This window comes from Ursus americanus, chromosome 9 (assembly GCF_024610735.1).
Source record: "Ursus americanus isolate L20-20 chromosome 9, mUrsAme1.1.p, whole genome shotgun sequence".
In the NCBI taxonomy this organism is placed as follows: Eukaryota; Metazoa; Chordata; class Mammalia; order Carnivora; family Ursidae; genus Ursus; species Ursus americanus.
In genome coordinates, this window is record NC_142135.1 from 39,688,267 (window position 1) to 39,708,177 (window position 19,911).

At 39.1% G+C, this 19,911-nt stretch overlaps 1 long non-coding RNA gene across 1 annotated transcript in view; it reads right to left on the reverse strand.

Moving 5' to 3' along the window:
- LOC148109451 (uncharacterized) overlaps positions 1–19,911 on the reverse strand; it is a 653,768-nt gene that overhangs the window by 599,119 nt on the left and 34,738 nt on the right. The gene's annotated exons all lie outside the window — the stretch shown is intronic.

Genomic DNA, 19,911 nt, shown 5'->3' on the forward strand with positions numbered 1-19,911 from the left:
GGCCACCCAACTCAGCTCACGGCAGACTATTCTGGAAAACATGCAAGGGAACCATAATTAGTTCCCAGATTGAGTTGAAATTATGTTTCAGTTAAGACATGTCTCCTGATACTCAGGGTGACCCATACTGCCCTCTGGTTAACACCTTTGGTTTGGGAGTAATGGCTGCTCCCCCAATACACCATGACTCCCAACATGACCAGGCTCAGCCCAAGCACAACGAATGTGATTTGCCTGGAGGTGTAGTTCATCCTTTACTAACTTTTTAATTCTCACAGATGAAGGAACAAGATACGTCAAGCTCACTGACCACCTGGAGGGACTGGGAGGAAATACAATTACCATCATGGGAAAGCATGCTAAAAGAACTGATCCTGAGGTACTTCAAATTTGCTAACACCTCTGAAAAGAGAACAGTTGGACATCAGGTGGTCACTAGCCACTGAACGTTACTCTAAACTTCTCAGGGGTTGAGAATATTGCCATTTATTACTTGGGGACTTGTCAAAGTATTATTTTCATTGTGCTAATAAATACTATAAATGTCAAAATAAAAAATACTCTAAGTTCTGGAACTTGTCTTATCTAAATCTATATGATCTGGAAATATTTAGCAAGGGAGCCCTGTAATACAAAACAGATACAGAAAGGGTCCCAAGGAAAGCCCTTGGGAAATGCCAAACTATTAATTACATGTTAAACCGAAAGTCTCCTCAACAGCAATTGCCTATGCTGCAAAGAACAAAGCCAAATGTATTCCACGGGAAGGAGTAGAGAAGTCCAAATTCTTTGGCTCCTTTGAGAAAAGGCCTTTAAAGATGAAACAAAATTGTAATGAGTATCTGAATTTTGTTTAGATTGTGAGGAGAAGGGAAGAGAAGCTTGTAGATTTTTGTTTCCAAAAAAAAAAAAAGAGAGAGAAAGAAAAAAACAAATTCTGATGTTTACTATAATCACAAGCCTAAACTAAATCTAAAAATTTATATGCAAAAACTCTAAACTGGAAGATGTGCCAGGAAGACTCTCACTTCCTATAAACCTGTCTATAAGCCCTCTTCTCACAGGGAATCAAAGTCATTTATCAAAATATTTTAATTTTAAATCTAAAAGAGTAACAACATGAATACTTAAAAGTGAATTTCATATATATATATCTATATAGATAGATATAGATACATAGATATATATCTAGATAGATAGATATAGATAGATAGATATAGATCTAGATAGATAGATATAGATAGATAGATATAGATCTAGATAGATAGATAGATATAGATATATAGATGTGTGGGTCACGCTTTTTGAGGGTTTCTGCTTTGACATCATTTGTAATGATGTGGAATGTATTATCAGAGTTATTTCCCAGACAAGGGGTTACAGAATTTTTTTTTTTAAAGATTTTATTTATTTATTTGACAGAGATAGAGACAGCCAGCGAGAGAGGGAACACAAGCAGGGGGAGTGGGAGAGGAAGAAGCAGGCTCATAGCAGAGGAGCCTGATGTGGGGCTCGATCCCATAACGCTGGGATCACGCCCTGAGCCGAAGGCAGACGCTTAACCGCTGTGCCACCCAGGCGCCCCAAGGGGTTACAGAATTATTAAACCACAACACTGATAAATGCAGACTGATTCAAATTCAGAATGAAGATGAATGTGACTGGCATATGGAGGGCACAGCCTGACCCAGTTTGCAAACGGATCATAAAAAGATCTCAACCTCCACATAAAAGACCAGCAATTTACCTGCACCGCCCCAGCGAAGCCCAGCACAGTCCTACATTTTTCCAAGAGCCATAACCACCCACAATGACGCATCCTTGGGCACTCTCAGAGGCCCCTAGCAGCTAACACACTACACTGGGCCTATAAAGCCTGTTTTTAAGTTTATCTTTATTTATGTGAATTCCCCCACAGCGTCCTCCTCGATGAGGCCATTAAGTGCTTGTTTCTGAAGCTGGTGCAATCCTTGTTTTTTCCTTTGGCTTTTGCCATTCAAATCTGGGTCTCCGCCCATGAGTCATTCTTAGCCAGCTGGCTCTGGAGTACCTGCTTGGCAGAAACCACTTACCCTTTTATTCCATGCTACCTGGCTTCTTCCTGTCACAAGGAGGTTTTCCCCAAAGCGGATGGAAGGCATTTCACACAGGATGAGCAATTATTTGTGTTGTGTTTTGCCACCGAGTCTCTTTATTGCTCTCCCAGGCAGATCTGATAGAGTTCCTCTGAACAGCTGGAAAGGATGTGAACCTGGGGAAGTTTCTAGTCATTACTTCACTGGTTGTGATTATGGCATTGATAAAATTTTGTGGTTCGTTTTTTTAAAAAACTACTCATTTCTCCAAAAGGTGTTTCTGACTTTAATATATATTTGTATTTGTAATAAAATATTAGTACTCAAACAAGAATTAACGTGTAAGGTTATTGAAAACACTTGTCAGACCCTTCCAACTCATTACATGTAGGTAGTGAGTAAAATTCAAATGAATTGCTTTCATATTAAGATGTTACAAAACTAATCTTACCTTGAGCCACCATATTTAAAATTACAGTAGATTCACAGTACAAAGAATATAAAGTTTAGTCAGGTGGTAATGAACTAGAAAAGACCTTTTTCTCCTATCAAGACACACACACACACACACACACACACACACACACACACAGTCTCTCGCACTCTCTCTCTCCCTCCCTCCAGGAAAGAAGGTCGGGTTCACATAAGAGCAATTGATAGTCATGTATTCCAGAGAACTGAATGTGGAGAAACTTCCCATTCCGCATTTGACCCAACTGGCAGAGCATCAGTCTATAGAGGTACTTCTCCGGCAAGCACAAATTGAATGCTCTTAGGTCAATTCCTGTTTCTCCAACCATTGCAAAGACCAAGGACTAAGTGATGGGCTCTCAGCTGAATATTCAGTCCATTTTGCTTATTTCATTTCTTCTAGCATTAAACTTGCAATCAATTAATTGATCTGTATATCCAGGGGAAAATAAATTGATGTCAAAAAAGATGATGAAGTGCATAGAGGCACAGCCTACACTAAGTAAAAATGATTTCTAATGTAAGTACAAATCCAAACTCTAATATATAAGTATACAAGTATAAATAGAGAAGTGAAATACTTAGAGCATAAAATATGTAAGTACATATACTTACATAAGTAATAAGCATAAAGTCAATAGAGTATATAAGTAAAACATAGCCTAAAGGTATAGGAGCATACAAAAGTATATACTAATTCAAATTACAAAAACAATAATTTCTTCAATATTTAGATTTTTGTGAGAATTGCTTCAACCCCTTAGCGGGGGGGAAGGGGGCAGGGAACTGTACAGAGATCTACAAACGAGCCAATCATCTGTCCACTTTACCTGTATAGTAAAGACAGTAGAGACAAAAAAAAAAAAATTGGGAAAAGTTAGACCACAGTTTTGCTTGTAAATGGACATTTTTAATAGCACAGTATTTTTTTTTTGGTATGACTTTAACGCTAAGAAACTTGACAAAAAATGAAATCTCTGCTGGGATGCCTGGATGGCTCAGTCGGTTAAGCATCTGCCTTCAGTTCAGGTCATGATCCCAAGGTCCTGGGATTTAATCCCATATTGGGCTCAGCGGGGAGCCTGCTTCTCCCTCTGCCTGCTGCTCCCCTTGCTTGTGCACATGCACGCTCTCTGATTAAATAAACAAACAAACAAACAAACAGCTTTTAAAAAAATGAAATCTCTGCTTATATTCTGGTTTTGTACTTCACCCAAAGCAGGGTGAAAAAAGCACTGAAAAACGTATCAAAAGCAAGTAATACTAAAAAAGAAAAAAAAAAAAGAGCTATAACATTTCTAATCTGTATGCTACATTCCAGGATATTCACTAATTTTAGAAAACTAGGTAATATTCTACTGAAATCCTCAACTGTTTCCCCATAGATGTCTAAGAAAAAACGAGAGAATCCATTTCACAGCAGAATATTCTTCGTGACTTATAAGTTTCACATCAAACTTGAACGCTTTGGAGTTCAAGTTTGTTTGCTCTCAGTGATACATGGTTTCCTATTTATATATATTTTAAAAAGTCCTTGAAAAGCTTATAAAAAACTCGAAAGGCTTCTTGGACCTTGAATCCCTCTTGCAAAACATTTTGATGAGTTAAGTGTAAATAAATCTGAAACATATGATTAAATTTCCATTAAAATGCACATGAGTCTAAAAATGAGGGGAAAAATTCTGAGCAAAACAAGCTTTATGCTTTTCCTGACCCCCTAGCACTTGAAAAGTGGTTGGGTACATCCAAATCACTGCCGAGTTTACCACCAGTATGTGAATATACCTTTCCAAGTTTCTAATGTAATGCTCATCATTTGAGTGCACCATTCATCACCCCAGAGCTTTGCTGCAGAAACAAGTGCCAATATGATCTTCATCCGACCATCTGGTATGCTCCCTTCAGCTTGCACCCCAGAATCGAGCCCCCCCACACACACCTCCTGAGGGAATGGGTCCAGGCCAGGATGTGCTAATCTCAGAGCTACCCTAGGAGATTTCCAACAGCTCAGAAAATACAGACATATACGTTGTGGGGAAAGGAACAGGGGTCTTAGCCCTCCACACCCAGAAGAGATCTTGAGACCTCCTGTCCACCATGAAGAAAAGAACTGGGTTTTCAACGCATTGAAGTGAAAGAACTTATTTTTGTAATCCATTCCCCTTTAGCCTAAATTCTCCCTTTGGTTTGTTCCAGCAAATACTGGCAGGATTTGTAAAATCATGGATCCCATTTTCAACATGACAGGTAAACAAGGAGAGCCAGGAGGTAAGGATCTGAAGCATTATAGTTGTGTTTATTTTCCTAAAGGACATGTTCCTTATGATGCCCCAACACTGCCTACATTGTGGAAAGAACCCTCAGAGAAGTTTCCAAAAGGCAATGTTAGTGTCTCCCGGTGCTCCATAAAATCCAAGGGTCTTTTTACAGGACTGTCATCTCTAATCAGCCTCCACTTTATGATAAGGAAATGGAGACCCAGAGAAGCTGAAGAGACTCACAGACATCACAAAGCCTGAGCCCAGAGCTATCTTCACTGAACCAGGGTAGCAGCTTGGCCCTAGTTCTTTGGTGGTTTACCTGCTTAAGAATCACAGTCAGGGGGCGCCTGGGTGGCACAGCAGTTAAGCGTCTGCTTTCGGCTCAGGGCGTGATCCCCGCGTTGTGGGATCAAGCCCCACATCAGGCTCTTCCGCTATGAGCCTGCTTCTTCCTCTCCCGCTCCCCCTGCTTGTGTTCCCTCTCTCGCTGGCTGTCTCTATCTCTGTCAAATAAATAAATAAAATCTTAAAAAAAAAAAAATCTTAAAAAAAAAAAAGAATCACAACCAGATCAGCTCAGGCATGTTAGGATCAAGAAATAACAGATGTTGGTGAGGACATGGAGAAAAAGGAACCCTTGTATGCTATTAGTGGAAATGTAAAGTGATATAGCTACTGTGAAACAAAGTATTGGGGGGTCCTCAAAAACTTAAAAATAGAACTACCATATCATCCAGTAATCACAATACTGGATATTTACCCAAAGAATACAAAAACACTAATTCAAAGGGATATATGTACCCCTATGTTTATTGCAGCATTATTTGCAATATTAATGTAAATTACTTACAATGTTAGTGGAGACACTAATGTGATTTTACCTGATACTGTACTGTATACTTAAAATTTGCTGAGAGTGGTTTTAACCATATTGAGATACCACCTTACGCCAGTTAGAATGGCAAAAAATTGACAAGGCAGGAAACAACAATTGTTGGAGAGGATGTGGAGAAAGGGGATCCCCACTGTTGTTGGGAATGCAAGTTGGTCCAGCCACTTTGGAAAACAGTGTGGAGGTCCCCTAAAAAGTTAAAAATTGAGCTACCCTATGACCCAGCCATTGCACTACTGGGTATACCCCAAAGATACAGACATAGTGAAGAGAAGGGCCATATGCACCCCAATGTTCATAGCAGCATTGTCCATAATAGCCCTTCAACAGATGACTGATTAAGAAGATGTGGTCCATATATACAATGGAATATTACTCAGCCATCAAAAAGAATGATTTCTCAACATTTGCTGCAACATGGACGGGACTGGGGAAATAATGCTATGTGAAATAAGTCAAGCAGAGAAAGACAATTATCATATGGTTTCACTCATTTATGGAACATAAGAAGTAGGAAGATCAGTAGAAGAAAGGGAAGAAGAAAAGGGGGGTAAACAGAAGAGGGAATGACCCATGAGAGACTATGGACTCTGGGAAACAAACTGAGGTCGTCAGAGGGGAGGGGGGATGGGGGAATGGGACAGGCTGGTGATGGGTAGTAAAGAGGGCACATATTGCATGGTGCACTGGGTGTTATACGCAAGTAATGAATCATGGAACTTTACATCAAAAACTAGGATGTACTGTATGGTGACTAACATAATATAATAAAAAAATATTATTAAAAAATTTTCTGAGTGTAGATCTTAACTGTTTTCAACACACACACAAAAAGGGGTAATTATGTAAGGTGATGGATGTGTTAAGTAAATTGTGGCAAATATTTCATAATGTACACATCAAATCATTACACTGTATACTTTATATACAGTTTTGTCGATTATACCTCAATAAAGGTGAGGGGCACTAAAAGAAAACAAGTGACAAGACAGGAATTTGCAGCTAAATAGAGATCACCTGTGTTAAACGATGGTACAGCTGCTTCTGACCACCTGCAACAAGGAAGAAGCGAAAGTCTGGAGGACTCATAGCAGGTGACAATTCAAATGAAGATGCTATTTGTCCTGAGAAGACACAATGGGATTTGTCAGCCACAACAGCAAATCTTTCAAAATTAAATCCAGTGTCAAGGCAGAGGTTGGTACTTATCAATGAATGGATGAAACATAAGCCCTGAACCATGCTGGGGGTCAATGAAAAATGAAATTGGCAGTGGGCACGCACATGCACACACACACACACACACACACAGGTAAGCACATGCATGCATTAGTAGTGATAAAGAGAAGGTAGCCCCTTTTGCTGGAAGAGCTCTCTGCAGTGCTCCCTGGAGTCAAGACTAGAGACCAGAGCCCAAGGTGATGATATGGCAAAAACTACAATGGCCAAGATCTCTTCAAGATTTATGCTTCTCTACTTGCAAGTCAGCACTTGATAAACTGCATTTACCTTTCCAGAGAACTATTTATGAAGTTGGCTGTTAGGTTTAGGTAAAAATAGGTCACTATCTTTTCAAAGGCTCTAGAAAAACTCTTAGATCAAAAATGCCTCCCTCACCCTGATCTAATGCCTGGGAAGTCACTCTTAAACTTGTTTCAGTTATTTATGGCCATATAACAAACCAGCCCAAATATTAGTGACTTAAATGAACTATAGTAATTTTATTATCTCTCACATTCTTGGCCAAGATAGCGAAGCTGGGCATGTTCTTCTCATTAGATGGGGCTGCAGTCATCTGCAACCCAACTAGGCTAAACCACTCATATCACATGGTTGGCAGCTGAGGCTAACTTTTGACCAGAAAGCCCACGTGTAGCCTCTGTGTGTGGCTTGTACTTCTCATCTCATGGCAACTGCACTCAGAGAGGATATGGCAAGAATGAATATTCCAAGGGGGGGGGGGATATGGATGCTGCCAGTCTCCTAAAGGGCTGGGCCCAGAACAAAGAGTCACTTCCACTGTTCTATTAATCAAATAGCCACTGGCCCAGCCCAGGTTCAAAAGAATAGAGAAATAACCCTTCCTCTCGGTGAGGGTGTGACAAAGAATTAGTGGACATCTTTACCCCACCACAGAGCTGCATTCCTTTTCTTCTGTATTTTTATCACATATATCAAAGCAGCCATGATACCAGCAATGTTTTAGCTTTGCACAAAACCATCATTGCAGCTCACTGTAAATACTGCTTGAATCCTTTCCTGAGAAGTAGTTCTATGGGAGAAAGACTATAATACATCAAAAGCATAGCCCTAACTCTTCACCCTTTTCTATATCTGTGCCCTTTGCCATGTAATTTGGCAATGCCCTCCAGTCTGACTCTGGTCTCATCCATATGATTTGCTTTGGCTGATGAGATGTTAGCAATTGTGATGCAAGAAGATTTGAAAAGTGCTTCACAGTCCAGCTTGCCCTCCATCTTGCGCCACTGCCAACACCATAAGAACATGCTCAGACTCAACTGCCAGAAGATGAAGATAACTGGCAAAGGTCAATTGCCCCAGCTGAGGCCATCTGAGATCATTCAACAGTCTGATGCCCCCCAGATGGGTGAGCAAGCCCAACCAAGATCAGCAGAACCCTCTAGCTAATCCACAGCTGGCTCTAGGATGAACAATAAATGCTAATTACATCTCTGAGGTTGTATAGTTGTTACTCAGCATTATCGTGGCAATAAGCAACCAACAGAGTACTGGGACTAGAGATGTTTGAGAATGGTCAAGGTTATCAAGAAAGAAAAAGGAGACATATCAAACTTGACACTTTGTTTTTGCCCTGTTGCTATGTAGAATTATTAAATATCTAATTGATTATACTATAAGTATTTCACAGAAGTGATTCATTTGCATCAGGGAATCATTTGGCACCAAGAGAATGGGGCTTATAAACAGCTTGATGACAACAAGAAAGTGCAAAGAAAGAGTTCCATTTGGTTTTGCTGGAATCAGTCATATCCGTGGGCACTGGGGGTTGGATGCAGCTCAGCAGAGCCCAAAGCAAAATGACAAATGAGGCCATTGGGTACATGTATACCAGAGGGAACCCTGGCCTTTGGCTACGGTTCATTAACAAGATTGAGCTTTCTTCTTGAAAATCTGGTCAGCAGCTTTGAGAATCCTTCCAGTTAAGCCTAACAGGCAGATGTAAAGGTTCCTTTTGTCTGAGTTTTGGTGTTTTGCAAGGTTTTAACCATTGAGCTTATTTATTTTCTTTGCTATAAATTTGCTATGCACAAGCATAATACATGTGCATGTAATATATGTATATAACTATATACACATCTGTGTGTCTGAATATATATCTCAATCCATGTGAGTATACTGGGGTAGGTCCTATAGGAGCTATAATAAATAATGGGAAATGCATGGAGCCCTTAAAAAATGGTAATAATCCATGATTCACACTGTCTGTCACAGCCACACAGAAATTATAGCCTCCTTGCAGGTGCAGTTTTACAGATATTGCTATCTTTTCTTTCCAGAAAACAGCCTCTGTTATCATGATGATTGTAAATTGTCTTATTATGTAACACACTGGTCTGAGCTTATACAATCCAGTTTTAACGAGAGGTTCTCAGCAGTGAATGGTTTTCCACTGTACATATACCCTGAAAGTGTGTAACCACCGTAATGGATAAGCAAAACTACAGTTAAACATAAAGAATAAAATAAATTGAATTCCCATGGTAACATTAAATTATTGCATTTGAGCCCTCTTTCATTTAAAATCTGTAATCAAATAAAATATGTATGCAGTCACGCAGATGCACAAATGCTTATGCAACCAATAATGAGATTCGCATTCATTTTCTCCAACTTGACAGGTGTGTTTTATTTGATCCATGGTTTACAAGGTCGCATAAATACAAACACAAAAAAAAAAGATCTAAGAATACAAAATATTAACATGCCCAGATGCTTATGCATTTCTAAGTATCTAACATTTTATAAAATGTCCAGAGTGTATACTCAACTATATGATGGCTGTGTCCACACATTTTAATTCAAGCTCTTTTAAACTAGAAGACAGCAACCAAAACATTTTTAAAGACAAGAAATCATTTTTGTGTGTGGATTCCAAAAATGGACAAATTTAGTTAGGTATTCTGTCTCCGTGAGCCTTGAGTAAGCTGTGAGTCTGTGTTGGAGGAGGAGGAAAAGTTGGGAAAATGGGTCACTTCCAAAGATCTAGCCAGCTTTACAAAATTTGAGTTACCCTTATGGAGGCCATGCTCTCTAGACAGAAGCCTAGATCAGAAAGGAGGGAAGAAACTGATCAAACTAGATTGAGGATTATTCATAACACTGATATTATTTATTTTCAATAACATTTCCTTTTGCTTTTGGAAAGGCACCATGTCCATGGAAAGACTTTCTGCAGCCTCTGAATTGGACCAATAGTTCATACAAAAATATATTATTCAAAAACCAGATCAATTTCCAAAACAAAATACAAATTTAGAAGGACTAACCGTTTGCGCATCCATGACTGATATTTTTTTTAAGACCCAAAAACTGTTTGCATCCAAAGGAGGAATTAATAGATCATATTCACCCCTCCATACAAGGGAACATTCATTCCCATATCTAAATTCAGTGCTAAAATTTATCTTCCACCTGGACGCAAGGGAAACCATTCTCGCATCCCTCCTCCATTCTTCCCTCTTAATGCATTCTGGATAGCAATGGTCTCCCTTTTCCTTAGAAATCTCAAAACAATTACATTAGGATCGTGCCGAATAATAATAGTAACTTACTGAGCACTTGCAAGGTGTCAGGCACTAGTGCTTAAATGGATTAAATAATCTCACCCAAATCTTCCCAACACCACAGCCAGTCTGTGCTACCTCCTGTTCAGTGGTTGGGAAACTGAGGATTAGGAAGCCTCATAGATCACGGTAGGCATTCCCCTTAGGGTGAGGGTACCTTGAACATCATCAGACAGCTAAGAAGGCACAGGCTAAGAAGGTCGTATGCCACCCAGCCTTATAGCACTCCTTTACACCAAGGTTGCTCCTAGAAGACTCACCAAGGGTGGGAAGGAGCCAGCACCAAGGCAGGAAAAGAATGCCATTAGCCCACCTCCCTGGAAAGAGTGAAAGACCATTTTCTCATACTCCAAACTCTCCTCCTCCCTTCCCAACTCCTCTTGCAACACTTATCCCACTACCCACCATCACTGAAACCTGCCAGAGCGGATTTCCACATTTCCATGTGAGTTTAGGCCCCACTCCACTGTAAAATGGGATCTGTTTCCCTGTGTCACCTAAAGATGCCGCATATGTACTCAGTGTCATCCTGCTTTTGTTAAAGTATTTCCAACTTTTCCCAAGCATTTAGGGTTTGGTTTGGACAAACCTAAAAGACATTTTGCCTGTGCTTTTTCCCATAATTTTAAACTTAAAGTATTTTATGAGAAATCTAATCCGTATGTTTCTGATTAATTTGTAAGAGCTATTTGATGTCCAAGGGCCTTTTAAGTTTTTATAAGCCTTTTTAAGACTTTCCCTTAAAGATGTTTTGCCAAAAGAAAATGAACTTAGATCCCCGTAGTTCAAGTTTAGTCCCAATTTCAACAAACACAGGATTCTCTGCTTAAACGATATTGCTTGCTGCTCTAAGCAGATCGTCCACAACCACCCTGGGTGTAACTCATCATTCATACCTTTGCTCAAGGCTCCCACTGAGACGTTGTTTTATCTCATAAATGGGATGACGGTTAAGTTTCATTACCAAAAACATATCTCACAATTCAGCCTATGTCTACACCCAGCTACCAAAGAGACTTTTGCAGCAGAATTGGATGGGTGATTCGGTAAAGCATTAAGGTTAGTCCCCATAGAAAAGCTAAAAAAAATTTTCTTGAACACTGAGAATTATTTCTATGTTGGCAATCTGGCTTGTACTCCCAGCTGTATAGTCTGCTAACTGTGACCCTGGACAAGTCACTTATCTTGAGCCACAATCCCATTAATTAAATAGAAATTATCTCTTTAATCTTTAAAATGGTCATAAATTATAATGTCTATCAAGTACCTGCCATATAGACCAGTGGTTCCTAAATTTGAGTCTGTATACAGTCAAACAGATACATAGATACACAAACATAGAAAGAGATTAAAATGAATGTTATATATATAGAAATCATCTGAGGAACGTGTTTGCGATGCAAATTCCTGGGACCCACTCCAAAGTCTGCCTCTGAAATGAGGTTCAAGAATCTGCATTTTGACCAGCTTTTTGGATATTACAGGTGGCTTGAGAACTACACTTTGAGAAACAAAGACTTACTGTAATGCAAGGAAAGGAGAATAAAATGAGAAAGACTAATAAGATGAAGATACTAATGAGAAAAGGTTGCTGAATCAAACAAAGGAAGACCGAAACACTTAAAGAAAAATAATGTACTGTGGGTTCTGGATAATCATTTGCATTTCTCAAGAAATACATGAGCATGCACATAAAACTAAATTAATGGATATCTTCTAGTTAACATTCAAAATGGGTTCAATTTTATACCAAAGATTGCTAAATTTTTAGGTATAATGCAATCTAGAATTATAGAACTGTTTCACTATGGATAGTGTTGAATTTTAAATTATAAAGCAAATTTTCAAATTCAGCATTAAAGAGAAATCTATATCCTCTGATTTGAAATTAACAGGAAAGTTGAGAGATTGAGAAACTTTAAATTGACTCAGGACTTTAAGAATACCAGCATACTTATAGGCAACAGGGAAAAAATAAACATCTTTACAAGACAAGATTCCCTAAAGACACTGTGGATAGGTGGAAATAAAGCAAGACCAACCAAATGAGAACAAGCAAAAGCAATTCATTCGGAGCTTGCTATAGCAAGAGAGTCAGTCACCATACCTATGATGTCAAAGACTCAAAGGCAGGCAGAGGAATGGGGACGTTTCATAACGGAAAAAAGGGAAGGCTTTAGGTGTGCCCTGATTGGAGGTGGTTGGCATGGGGAACCTAGAGGTGGGGCAACTAGAAGTGCAACATCCAATGTGACTGATTAGGGGACACATTTGGCTTTGTCCTATCGGTCCTAGGTTGGAAGCAGTGGCAAAAATGAGGGAAATGGTCAGTTATTAATCAAGAACCGATCATTTGAGGCCAACTGTTAGAGGTTATTGTTTGGCTTCCTGGATTATTACTAAAAATAGCTGTCTGACTTCCTCCAAATCTGATTGATAACATGCTGGCTTCCTGGGATGCTTATTAAAAAAAAAATGGGTTGGTTTCCTAGGCAGGTTGCTAGGTCAAAGTTCTATTTGTATATATAGTCTGACCATTGTCTACGTGTATATTCAGTCTCTCAGATACAAATTTTAGCTACAGGGCAAAGGTCTTGTTTCAAATTAGTTTTTCATCTTATTGTATAGTGGAGTACTTAAAAATTCTATGAATTCTAGTTATAACTGTTTTATATAACTTAGCACAGAAACTTTTCTACTTACTTATTTACTCATTGGTTATGAGAAAACTAATGTATCACTATTTAACCTACTTACTACTCTGACAAATAGTATTATAATTCAACCCATATAAAAACTATACCTATCCTCTTGAAGGTGGGAAAAATTCATCTTTTGTCAATCACGGTATAGGTAAAAATATATGGTGACTTAAGCAGAAGCATTTTAAAAACAATACCATCATTCAACTTCTTCATAATAGAGAACTACCTCAGAGGCAGTTTAATTCTTCTCTAGTTGGAAACATCTAAACAGAGCTTTTGGTATTTCTGCAAAATTTAGTCTGTAAAATTTGCTATTTTTTTATAATAATTTTTTATTATGTTATGTTAGTCACCATATAGTACATCCCTAGTTTTTTATGTAATGTTCCATGATTCATTACTTGCATATAACACCCAGTGCACCATGCAATACATGCCCTCCTTAATACCCGTATTTCTGTATGTGATCTCAAAGGAGAACCTAGTGATACATATTGGTGACTGACTCTAAACTCTTCTGGGTAAAGGGCAAGTGCCATGGAGCTAGCCCAATGGAGATCTGTGATCAAGCCCATGGTATATAACACTGTGGATTATTTATGGCCACAGAGAACAGCCCATGAGAGTGGGTTCAGCTCAAGACCAGAGTAAAGGGCTGGAAGAACTGAGTAGCTATTAAGGGAGGCAGTAGGGAATTCAGGCATGGATTTCAAAAGCTATACCAAGATCAGGATACCCCAAGCAACAATATGCACTGTGCAGTCCACTCAGACAGGTGGGGCCCAGTGGAGGAACTTAAGCACCAATAAAAGCTAGAGAGCTCCAGCAGGCCAACAGTTGCCACCAATCAGAATATCTATTCATGGCTGCAGGACAGGCTTGAATCAAGGCTTCAGTCCCAGAAAGCAAGTCTCAAAAGAGGAAGACCAGGGTCTGCAGTCACAGGCCAGGACATCAGACCAAAATTAGAGAATTTTTTTCTGGCAGTGTTCAACTGAAGGAAACCAAGTCATTCTAGCTAACTGCAGGAAAAAGGGAATCAATACAGGCAAGTTCTCCTTCAAATATCATTAAAATGCTGGATGAATGTGACTCCAAGAGTGACTTGTGGAACAACACTGCCAAATTTGCCTGCCAAGGGAGCTGCTTTCTCTGTCATAATGAATAAGGTGTGGAATCAAGAAGCTTCTACCACTTCCACAACAGCCTCTTGCCCCCACAGCACTAGGGAATAAGCACTAGGATGCTTCTGCAGTCCATGCAATTAGTACAAACCCACAGCTCTCATCACTACAGTCACCCCTGGACCCTCACCAAGGGTCAAGTGATAGGATCACTGCTACAGAAACAGCCAGCATCTCCTCTACCTTGCTTTCTAGTAGAAAATAGGCAAGCAGTGCCCCAAATATAACACAAGTGTGTATAACTGGTGGAAATGGACTCTGATCCAAAACCTCAGTAGGCTGCCTGGCCTCCACATACTGAAGGACACAATGGAATAGAGGAATAAGTTAATGTTGAGTACAAAACCTCCAGTACCATGGAATGGAGGGGGGGAAATTGCTATTCCTCAGAGTTATAAGCATCTGGTGGTCATTTCTAGAGTATCCCAGGAATGTTTCATAATAGGGCAACTCAAGAAGCAATATGGAGTCCTATAGTAGTCCTAATTACAAAGATAGCTACCACTTCCTAAGCATCCATAGGTCAGACACTTTATATACAGGTTCTGCAAATAAATCACATAAGGTATATATTATCTCTATTTCATAGGTAAGGAGAGGAGTTCTAATTTAAGTAACTCTTACAGACCAACAACTAGTAAATGACAGAATAGAAACTTGCGGCTGGTTTTCGGATCAAGGTAATACTGGCCTCATAGAATGAGTTTGGTAGTTTTCCCTCTGTTTCTATTTTTTGAAACAGCTTCAGGAGAATAGGTATTATTTCTTCTTTGAATGTTTGGTAAAATTCCCCAGGGAATTCATCAGGCCCTGGAACTCTTGTTTTTTTGGGAGGTTTTTGATCACTGCTTCAATCTCTTCATGATTAATCGGTCTGTTTAGATAATCAATTTCTTCCTGTTTCAGTCTTTATACAGGTAGTTCATACATTTCCAGGAAGGCATCCATTTCTTCCAGGTTGTTTAATTTATTGGAATATACCTCTTGATAATAGTTTCTAATGATTGTTTCTATTTCCTTGGTGTTGGCCGTGACCTCTCCCCTTTCATTCCTAATTTTATTCATCTGGGTCCTTTATTCTTTTGAATAAGTCTGGCCAGTGGCTTATCGATCTTATTAATTCTTTCAAAGAACCAGCTTCTAGTTCTGTTGATCTGCTCTACTGTGCTCCTGGTTTCTAATTCATTGATCTCTACTCTAATCTTAATTGTCTTCTCGTGCATGGGTTACGCCTGTTCTTCTGTTCTATCTCCAGCTTCTTAAGGTGAGAATATAAGGACTGCATTTTAGATTGTTCTATTCTTTTGAGTGAGGCTTGGATAGCTATGTATTTTCCCCTTAGGACCGCCTTTGCGGTGTCCCACAGGTTTTGGACTGATGTGTTTTCATTCTCATTGGTTTCCATAAATTGCTTAAGTTCTTCTTTAATTTCCTGGTTTACCCAATCATTCTTGAGCAGGATGGTTCTTAGTTTCCAAGTGTTTGAGTTTCTTTCAAATTCTTCCTTGTGATTGAGTTCCAGTTTCAAAGCATTGTGGTCTCAGAATATGCAGGGAATAATCTTAGTCTTTTGGTATTGGTTGAGAGCTGCTTCATGACCCAGTATACGATCTATTCTGGAGAAAATTCCATGTGCATTCGAAAAGAATGAGTATTCTGTTGTTCTGAGGTGTAGTGTTCTGTATATATCTATGAGGTCCATCTGGTCCAGTATGTCATTCAAAGCTCTTGTTTCTTTGTTGATTTTCTGCTTAGGTGATCTGTCTATTGCTGACAGCGGAGTGTTGAGGTCCCCTAATATTAACATATTATTATCTCTGTCTCTTTATTCTGGTTAAGAGTTGGCTTGTGTATCTAGCGGCTCCCCTGTTGGGGGCATAGATATTTATAATTGTCATATCTACTTGTTGAATACATCCTTTAAGAATAATATACTGTCCTTCTGTATCTCTAACTACAGTCTTTAGTTTAAAATCTAATCTGTCTGATATAAGAATTGCTACCCCAGCTTTCTTTTGAGGTCCATTGGCAGGAAAAATGGTTCTCTATCCCTTCACTTTCCCAAAGCCAGGCAAAGACCCCCATCAAAAAGAATTACAAACTGATATCCCTGATGAATACAGATGCCAAAATTCTCAACAAGATCCTAGCGAATAGGATCCAACAGTACATTAAAAGGATTATCCATTACAACCAAGTGGGATTCATCCCTGGGATGCAAGAGTGGTTCAACATTCACAAATCGATCAGTGTGATAGATCACATTAATAAGAGAAGAGGAAAGAACCATATGATCCTCTCAATTGATGCAGAAAAAGCATCTGACAAAATACAGCATCCTTTCCTGATTAAAACCCTTCAGAATGTAGAGATAGAGGACACATTCCTCAATTTTATAAAAACCATCTATGAAAAGCCTACAGCAAATATCATTCTCAGTGGGAAAAAACTGGAAGCCTTTCCCTTAAGATCAGGAACACGACAATGATGCACACTCTCGCCACTATTGTTCAACATAGTACTAGAAGTCCTTGCAACAACAATCAGACAACAAAAAAGAATAAAAGGTATTCAAATTGGCAAAGAAGAAGTCAAACTCTCTCTCTTCACAGGTGACATGATACTTTATATGGAAAACCCAAAAGACTCCACCCCCAAATTACCAGAACTCATACAACAATTCAGTAATGCGGCAGGATACAAAAATCAATGCTCAGAAATCAGTTGCATTTCTATACACAATGAGACTGAAGCAAGAGAAATTAGGGAATCAATTCCATTTACAATAGCACCAAAAACCATAAGATATTTTGGAATAAACTTAACCAGAGAGGTAAAGGATCTATACTCTAGAAACTACAGAACACTGATGAAAGACATTGAAGAAGACACAAAAAGATGGAAAAACATTCCACGTTCATGGATCTGAAGAATAAACATAGTTAAAATGACTATGCTACCCAGAGCAATCTACACTTTCAACGCCATCTCGATCAAAATACCAACGACATTTTTCAAAGAGCTGGAACAAACAATCCGAAATTTGTGTGGAACCAGAAAAGACCCCGAATCGCCAAGGAATTGTTGAAAACAAAAATCAAAGCTGGGGGCATCATGTTGCCTGATTTCAAGCTATACTACAAAGCTGTGATTACCAAGATAGCATGGTACTGGCACAAAAACAGACACATAGACCAATGAAACAGAATAGAGAACCCAGAAATGGACCCTCGACTTTATGGTCAATTAATCTTTGACAAAGCAGGAAAAAACATCCAGTGGAAAAAAAGTCTCTTCAATAAATGGTTCCATACAAATTTAAGGGCTGTTTGTTCCAGTTCTTTGAAAAATGTCATTGTTATTTTGATCAGGATAGCACTGAAAGTGTAGATTGCTCTGGGTAGCATGGACATTTTAACTATGTTTATTCTTCCGATCCATGGGCATGGAATATATTTCGATCTTTTTGTGTCTTCTTCAATGTCTTTCAAGAGTGATTTGTAGTTTCTAGAATATAGAGCCTTTACGTCTCTGGTTAATTCCAAGGTAACATACGATTTTTGGTGCTATTGTAAATGGAATGGATTCCCTAATTTCTCTTTCTTTGGTCTCATTGTTCGTGTATAGAAATGCAACTGATTTCTGAGCATTGATTTTGTATCCCGCCACATTACTGAATTGCTCTATAACTTCTAGTAGTTTGGGGGTGGAGTCTTTTGGGTTTTCCATATAGAGTATCATGTCATCTGCGAAGAGAGACAGTTTGACTTCTTTGCCGATTTGGATACCTTTTATCCCTTTTTGTTGTCTGATTGCTGTTGCAAGGACTTCTAGTACTATGTTGAATAATAATGGCGAGGGTGGGCATCCTGTCGTGTTCCTGATCTCAAGGGAAAGGCTTCCAGCTTTTCCCCATTGAGAATGATATTTGGCTGTAGGCGTTTCATAGATGGTTTTTATGAGATTGAGGAATGTACCCTCTATCCCTACACTCTGACACAAAAACAGACACATAGACCAATGGAACAGAATAGAGAACCCAGAAATGGACCCTCGGCTCTTTGGGCAACTAATCTTTGACAAAGCAGGAAAAAACAGCCAGTGGAAAAAAGACAGTCTCTTCAATAAATGGTGCTGGGAAAATTGGACAGCTACATGCAAAAGAATGAAACTTGACCACTCTCTCACACCATACACAAAGATAAACTCCAAATGGATGAAAAACCTCGATGTGAGACAGGAATCCATCAAAATCCTAGAGGAGAGCATAGGCAGCAACCTATAGGACATCAGCCAAAGCAACCTTTTTCATGACACATCTCCAAAGACAAGAGAAACAAAAGATAAAATGAACTTGTGGGACTTCATCAAGATAAAAAGCTTCTGCACAGCCAAGGAAACAGTCAAAAAAACTAAGAGGCAGTCCATGGAATGGGAGAAGATATTTACAAATGACACTACAGATAAAAGACTGGTATCCAAGATCTACAAAGAACTTCTCAAACTCAATACACAAGGAACAAATAAACAAATCATAAAATGGGCAGAAGATATGAACAGACACTTTTCCAATGAAGACATAGAATTGGCTAACAGACACATGAAAAAATGTTCAAAATCAGTAGTCATCAGGGAAATTCGAATCAAAACCACACTGAGATACCACCTTACACCAGTTAGAATGGCAAAAACGGACAAGGCAAGAAACAATTGTTGGAGAGGATGTGGAGAAAGGGGATCCCTCCTACATTGCTGGTGGGAATGCAAGTTGGTACAGCCACTCTGGAAAACAGTGTGGAGGTCCCTCAAAAAGTTAAAAATTGAGCTACCCTATGATCCAGCCATTGCACTACTGGGTGTTTACCCCAAAGATACAGACGTAGTGAAGAGAAGGGCCATATGCACCCCAATGTTCATAGCAGCATTGTCCACAACAGCCGAATCATGTTAGGAGCCGAGATGTCCTTCAACAGATGACTGGATTAAGAAGCTGTGGTCCATATATACAATGGAATATTACTCAGCTATCAAAAAGACTGATTTCTCAACACTTCCTGCAATATGGATGGCACTGGAGGAGATAATGCTAAGTGAAATAAGTCAAGCAGAGAAAGACAATTATCATATGGTTTCACTCATTTACGGTACATAAGAAGTAGGAAGATCGGTAGGAGAAGAAAGGGATAAAGAAAGGTAGGGTAATCAGAAGGGGGAATGAAGCATGAGAGATTATGGGAAACAAACTGAGGGCTTCAGAGGGGAGGGGGTGGGGGAATGGGATAGGCTGGTGATGGCTATTAAGGAGGGCACATATTGCATGGTGCACTGGGTGTTATATGCAACTAATGAATCATGGAACTTTACATCAAAAACCAGGGATGTACTGTACAGTGACTAACATAATATAATAAAAAAAATTATTAAAAAAAAACAATTTTCTGAGTATTTCTCCCCCAGTTTTTAAATTATTTGATTGCTTACTTAAAACTCAAGATGG